This window comes from Equus caballus, chromosome 15 (genome assembly GCF_041296265.1).
Source record: "Equus caballus isolate H_3958 breed thoroughbred chromosome 15, TB-T2T, whole genome shotgun sequence".
Classification (NCBI taxonomy): domain Eukaryota; kingdom Metazoa; phylum Chordata; class Mammalia; order Perissodactyla; family Equidae; genus Equus; species Equus caballus.
The window spans coordinates 28,408,573-28,416,294 of record NC_091698.1 but is presented as its reverse complement, the minus strand read 5'-3'; positions in this window follow the sequence as shown (position 1 = coordinate 28,416,294).

The window sequence follows — 7,722 nt, the reverse complement described above, 5'->3', positions numbered from 1 at the left end:
GTGCTCCACTGTGGGCAGCACGGAGCTGAGAAGGGCAGGCTCTGCATCAGAAGCCCAGGGTCCACTGCTGGGCAGCACAGGCTGCCCAGAGACCCCAGGAGCCCAAAGGGAGGCAGTGACCACCTCTGCAGGGAAGGAGTTTCTAGAGCCCTGGCAGGAGCGCCTGTTGATGGTCACATGGAAGCTTCCAGAGCCTTTGGTTGGTGAGGGCCACTCAGAAGGAGGGCTGGTTTGTAAGGAGCAGTGCCAGTGAGATTAAGTAGAATTTGTCAGTGAGGAATTGTTGCCACCAGAGCTCAAATGGACTAAAAGCTGCTGGATTGTGTGTCCTCAATGAGCACATTAAGCACAACTCCCTGGAGGAGGACGTCATCCCTGTAACATCACAGCTGTGCTCCTGGGCAAAGGGGGTGCAGGTAAGATCTTGCCTGGAAGACTGTGCAATGGCAGAGCTATGGGGGGGACCCCTGGGTGGCCCAGAAAAGGTGCATTGTGTCCTCTGGAGTGTTTTACAGTGTCGATTTTATGATTATTCAGGTCTGGCGAGGCCAACAGCTCAGTGTTCAGATGCTACTGAAAAGACAGTTTGCAGTTCACAGTCCCAGGAGGAGGGGCACGGCCCAGCACACGGGTCACATGGGGAGGCATCAAGGTCAGTGAGGGGGCAGAGGGAGCGGGAGCCTTGTTGTGGATTCGCAGGAAGGAGTGGGCACGGCAGGGCGAGCAGGCTGAGGAGGGGCCGCTTTGAGTCACTTCTGAGGGCTCTGGGGCAGAGCGGTGGCCCTAGGTGTCTTGTCCTGACCCTGGGGATGAGGGAGAGGAATACCGGCTTCTGGAGAGTGAGAGCCAGGCAGAGGAGGTGGGGGGTCGGGGAGCCATGGGCTTTGGACTGATTGGTTTGCAAGTGAGTCGTCTGTATCTCTAAGAACTGGCCACCCTGGGAGGGGCCCTCTTTCCTTATCACCAAGACCTCAGATGCCAGGGCATCAAGAACACAGGAAATGAGACAACACAGTTACTCCACAGAGGGGTGGGCACCCTGCAGCTGGGAGGCTACTGAAACAGGCACTGAACAGCACACACCATCCAAATCCACAACAGCAGAGCAGTCACTGGCTGCTGACTGGATGGAGTCAGTGATTTCAACAACGGGTACTGGGCATGGGGGTCTGACTGGATGGACCACAGCATGAAGGCTGCAATAATTCACCACGTGGGCCACATATCTTTTCGGGGTTAAGACCAGGAAAAATTGGGCTGTCAACGGAGAGGCAGTGGGGATAACCACCCAGTCATTCATTAGAGCTTGTGTAAGAGGTTTTAATCCTTGAAGGCCCCGTTATAACTGACATAGGACGATGGTAACTGTTATAGCTGGGGTCCATGGGGTCTCTTTCTGCCAAGCCAATTTGTAAGCACCAAAGACTTCATTTAGTTTTAACTAATTACTTATTGTGTCAGAGCATCTGTGGGATATTTTAGGGCAGTGGGACTATAACTATGGGAAATTTAGCTAAGGCTGCAGTCAAAGGGAGGCACACCTATCTTTTCTCTATCTTATGATTAGTTACTTTCCTAAGCTTATGGGGGGGTATCGTGCTTACTTGTAGTGGGGTCCTCAGGTGCAACTATCATTTGAGCCCCAGTATTGATTAAGTCCATGAAACTTTGTCAAGTGGTGCACTTAAACAAATATTAAAGTTCATATAGGGGCCGGCCCCACAGCCCAGTGGTTAAGTTTGCACGCTCTGCTTCAGCAGCCCAGGATATCCTGGTCCAGATCCTGGGTGAGGACCTTCTCACTGCTCGTCAGGCCATGCTGTGGTGGCATCTCACATACAAGAAGTAGAATCACCTACAATTAAGATATACAACTATGCACTGGGGCTTTGGGAAGGAATAAAATGTTAATTTAGAATCTATGCTGTCTAGACAATGAGCCAATCAGCATTTTTTAAATTTTTTTGTTACATAATGTTCTTAAGTAAATTTTTGCCTTTCAATTGAGTCAGACTAGGGACTTGATTTAATTATGCATATACGTATATATAAATATTTTGACCTCCCCCCACCCCCTATCCAGGTTTCTTTCTTTTTTTTTTTTGGAAGGGAGGCTTCCAGCAGCCTAGATCCCTGGTTTAGTTTCCGTCTCTGAGAACTGATGGTGCGGGCCTTCTGGGAGGTTACAGGAAAAGGAGGGGCAGGGGCCTCCCCTCCCAGGGCTCTGGGTTTGCTCTTAGGAGAGAGAGCAGCCTCTCCTGGGACAGCACAGTGAGTCCCTGTCTGACGTCTCAGGCCCTTTGCACGTGGACATGCGGGGCCCTCACTCAGGCCCAAGCACACTGGCAGGGACCCTGCAGTATTTAAGCAGCTGGGTAACTTCTGCAGGTGTTGGGGTGGGGGAGGGTGTAACTCACATTACCCCTGAGGACCCGGGGGCAGGAAGTGTGAGGCGACAGCAGTGAAGTGTGGGCAGCAAGGAGACAGGTGGGCTGCTACTCCCACCTGAGCCACATACACGTGAGACCAAGGAGCCATTTGTCTACCCCAGGGGAGGCCAACTAACGCCTTCTTCCACAGGGGTCACCCGAGACACACCAGGGTTCTGCCCCAAATAATAATAAAGACGTACGACACCAAAGCACTGCCCTAAAGTGGGCCTCGCCTGAGCTGGCATGCAGTCCCCAGAGTTGGGACAATTAGCACCTCATTTGCAATATCCCCACAGTGAGGAAATTTGGGTCAGCAGAGAGTGGTGACCACTGGCAGACACAGCAGCGGGCAACAGGGCCAACATGGAAGCTCTGTGTCAAGCCCCTTTCCATGGACTGAACCAATTAACAAACCAAGAGCAGTCTCCCCATGAGGCCATCCAGGAGCCAGAGGTCACGGCCACACCATCCTGTCACAGCACCAATTGTTCCATGAGATCTAAAGGTTCCTCTGGTGGGGACTCAATACAAAGATCCTCGGAGAAAAGGCAGGCTCCTTGTCACTTACAGCTCCAACCAGGGCCAGCTGCCAGGCAGGGCCACACAGGGGCTTGCGCCAGGGACAGGGGACAGGCAGCTGGAGCTGTAGGGACAGCCTGTGTGTGGCAAGTGCACCAGGAGGAGGTGAGCGGCAGGGGCCATGGGAGGCAGGCTTCCCAGCAACCAGGGGTCAGGGGAGGTCTCCAGAGGAGGTGGATTGGCCTCTCTGAATAATCCCCTGGGCCGGCAGGGAGTGGACACCTGCTGCTCAGGGATAAACAGGAGCCCGAGCCTGCTCCCTTGATAAGGAGGCTGGTTTGGCAGGGGCCTCATCCACGGGCAGAGCAGGGAGGGGAAGGTGAGGTCAGACCAGTCAGTCCTCCCGTCTCACCAGATGTCAAGGCGGCACATGATGCTGGGCCTTAGTTTTAGGTCTCACAACACAGAGGGGTGCTCTGCACTGTGGCTTTTTCATGTCCTTGGATATTACTGTGTGAAGATATGATGCTTGGAGCTGTGGCAGCCTCCCTGAGATGATGAGGGAAAGCCATGGAAATAACAGAGAGGCTGAGCCAGGACCTGACTGGGGTTGAGCTACCGAATTAATACACCCTGGAGGCAGCACGTCTCCGGGCTTTTCAGAATATGAGATCTGGCACTAGATTCCTTATAGTTTGAGCCACTTTGGTTGGGGATTCTGTTCCCTGCACTCAGAAGCAGCCTGATTCATTGTCCACAATGCAGGATTCTGTGCATTTCAGCGACCGAGAAAAGGGCTTGCTCTGACAGCTGTGATCTGAGCCAATTAATCACAACAAATTAGGGATCGATAAAGGAGGTTTTCATTTGATCAGCAGCCATAATCAGAACACAGGTGGCTAATGTCTCAAAAAACCATCTTCAGGGATCACAGAATCTTGAGGTAGTTAGATAGGGACAATGGGCAGTAAGGAGGGTTCAGAAATGTCAGGCTTCAGGCAGGATGGACTCCAGGCTCCTTCATTGTTCTTTTCTTCTGTCAGTGATGAAGAATATCTTGTAGGTGTGTTTCCCACCCGTGGTCAGCCTGTTCCTGGAGAGAAACTCATAGAACAAAGTTTTAATTTATCAAGCTATAGGGGAGTACATATGTAAGCTGAGGCCATAAATGAGGAAAACGTGAATTATTTTTGAATATGTGCAGAGCAGCAAGTAGGCACACACAGGGGCTGGGGCCATTTAGTGTAACAAGATGGCCTCACTTATGTTCACTGACATTAGCTCTACTTAGAGCCGCTGTGGGTCCCTCTGCATCTCTCTGTGTATCTCCAATGTGCCGTTTATACAAAGCCCCACAAGCCCCCAGTCTCCTGGAGTGTACTGGGGGACAGGTCCCCGGGGCTGCCCAGCCCTGGAGAGGCCGGGTGCAGTCCCAGGCAGGACGCCCACCTTTGAGTTGGAGTCAGCGAGGCTGAGGGCAGTCACGGGCCAGCCTGGCAGTGGGGGAGGTCAGAGTCAGTGACACACTGAACCAGACCAGGGGAAGCTGGAGGAGAGGGGACTGTCCCCTCTGCTGTGGTCACTAATGACCTGAGGACCTGAGGAGAAGGTCGAAGTGCTGAATACCATGCAGCCAAGGTGCTGGGACCCATGCCCTGAGCCCTGGGCCACAGGGGGCTCTGCACCCAGGAGGAAGGGAGCCCCTGGGAGGGTGAGGCCCTGGCAGCCTGTCCCAGGGCCAGAGAACACTCCCTGGTGGGCTGGGTGCTGTTGGGGGCTGTCCCTTGCAGCCCATGGCTTCTAGGCAAGGTCATTGGTGCCAGGAGCTGTGTGCCAGGTCTCCCGTTGGTGGCTAGAGCCACGTCCCAGGTCTCTTGTGAGAATTAGAGGGTGGGAGTGGCCACCCTCTAATTGGCTGTGTATTAAGTGCCAAGGGGCTTTTACCCATCATCTCTGATCTTCACAACCATCCTTATTCACAAAGAAAGTGATGCTCAGAGAGGCCAAGTGATTTCCCTAAGCTCACACAGCAAGGAAGTGGGGAGCCTGATTTGTCCCAGGTCTGTCCTAGAATGCAGAGTCTGCTCTCCCCTCTGGCCACCATCCTGGGTAAACAAAGCCTTGGGCAGTTGCTGCAGTGGCCAAGATGGTGATGAGGACATCATCCCTCATCCCTGAGCCTCAGTCCCCTCCTCTGTAAAGTGAGGAAGCTGCTGTGATAAGAGTTGAGAGGGACATGTGTGGGGCCAGGCACAGAGCAGCCCTTGACCGTTGCGTGACTGGCCTCCTGCTGGACCGCCTCCTTTAGAATTTACCTCCATGCATTAGAGGAAAGAGAGGAGATGGAGGTATGATGGCACTATGGAGTCAGGCCCTAGGCCTTCAAGACACTCACGGATGAGCCCATCATCTCGTCTCCCCACTGCAAAGCCCAATGTGCTGGGAGCTGGAGGGACACAGGTGGCTGTGCACACACAGGGGTGGGGCTGCCAACATGCTCCAGGGTTTGTAGGCTGGTGAGAGGCCCTGGAATGTACTCTGGGTTTCCATCACTCTGCAGCTGGAGTAGGATTGGCCAATGCCAGCCCCTGCTGGGCTGGGCCGCTGGCCACTGGGTGCCCCTCATCCTCCATCAAGAGTGGACTGGGAGGTCTGGAGCCTGGTGATCCCACAGCAGGACCGACAGACAGACTGAGCGGAGAGCTGGGCCCCGCCCCTGCGACTCTGCAAGCTCCCACAGCATAGCATGGAGTGGACGTGGGAAGACCCATTCTAACTTCTGGTGCCTGGAGAGGAGGGCGTGATGGCTGTGGGGCGAGGACAGAGGGGTGTAAGGAATGGGCCCTCGGTGGGTGCTGTGAGGCCTGCTGGGAGCTGGGTCACAGAGCATGAGCTCAAGTCCACTTCAGTCACCTGGAAGCTGAGGCAAGTCACTTCACTCCCCAAGCCTCAGCCTCCTCCTTGTGAAGCAGGTGCACTCATGGTCCCTCCACTTGGGGTCCTTAGGGACTCACTGAGTCTTTCCTGTGTTGAGTGCATCCCATCTGAGCGGTTAACAAAGGAGAGCCTCAGGCACTAGCTATCACCCAGAATCCTCCCCACCTCTCCCCGCTCTGTGCTCCACCCAGCCTGCATTCCCACCCCTGAGCCTTCCCCCTGTCCTAGTCCAGGACAGCCCCTTCCTCCCCACCCTCAAATCCTGCCCCTCCCACAAGCTCCTCCATCAGCCTTCCAGCCCACAGGAGCCTCAGGCACAGAGTGAGGCACTCATCTGAGACACCATTTTGCCCACAGTGGGAGGAAATGCGGCAGTGTGGAGTGAGAGGACTATCTCCTGATGGAAGGAAGCCCTCGTGTGGCCCCGTCTCCTGGCGTGTTGTGTCCTGGATGTGCTCCTGCTGTCTGTCCTCCAGGCCTTTGCTCAGCATGGTCTCCCCCTGCCATGTGCCCTCCCCCCACACTCAACCTCCATGGAGCCTGCAGCTGCCGAGGTGCTATGGGCTGAACTGTGTTCCCCCAGGTTCCCATGGGGAAGCCCTCACCCCACTGTGATGGTAGCTGGAGGGGGCCTTGGGAGGTGATTAGGTTTAGATGAGCTCATGAAAGTGGGGTCCCATGCTGGGATTAGTGTCCTTATGAGAAGAAAAGAGAGACCAGAGCTCCCTCTCTCCACAACATAAGGACAGAGGGACAAGGCAGCCGTCTGCAAGCCAGGAAAAGAGCCCTCACCAAGGACAGAATCTGCCGGCACCTTGATCCTGGATGTCCCAGCCTCCAGAACTGTGAGAAATGAATGTCTGCTGTTGAAGCCCCCAGTCGCTGGTGTTGTTATGGCAGCCTGAGCTGACTCACACACAAGGGGAGAGTCTCCACCCTTGATTCCAGCTGTAAACCCACCACGTCCACTAAGAGCCAAGTGTCCTGGGCAGCAGACACTGAGCTGAAGCTGTTGGAGACGAGCCCACACCAGCTATATCAGGAAGTCTGCTGGAACGCCCACTGTAAAGACAGGAAACGGGAGCACAGAAAGATGGAGTCACTTGCCTGAAGTCACACAGCTGGAAAGTTGGGATTTGCGCCTGGTTCTGCTGGGCTCCAGAGTCCATGGTCTTAACCACAGTGCTAGATTCTTCCCCAACCCAGCGAACGTGCCTCTGGGTCTCAGTAATTCGAATTTAGAATTGTTATTTATACACTCACACAATGTACACAAAACCTAACTACTTGAGCCCATTACCAGGGTCCCCTCCCAGGGCCATGGAAGGGTCTAGAAGCTGAGGCTTCCCAGCAAATCCACCCCTGCTCCTGGTCTAGGCCAGCAAACCTTACAAACAACTGAAGAGCAGATTAATTAAATAATAGGGTACATGAGGGGTTTTGAAATTACTGCCTAATAATGGGAATTTAGAGCAACAATAAAAATTGTGGCTCCTAGACAGAAATCAGGTCTTACCTGGACTAGAGTTTCCCTGTTTTCATCACGGCTCCTTCTTCTTTTCATGCTTTTTAGTCCGTGTCTCTGCCCACAGTGCTTTGGGCTCTGGGGTCACTCAGGTCCCTGTCCAGCCCCCCAGGAGGCCTCCTCCATGGCCCCTGTCGTCGTCCCTGAGGGAGGGGTTGGTGCAGGATCCCTCAGGCAGAGGTTCCTTCACTTTACAGTTTAACACCCAACCCACCAAACTCACAAATTCAAAACCTAGTGTTACTTAAGCATCCACTTTCAGCCAACACATTTTTAAATTTTACAATTTTTATCCATCATATTTAGCAA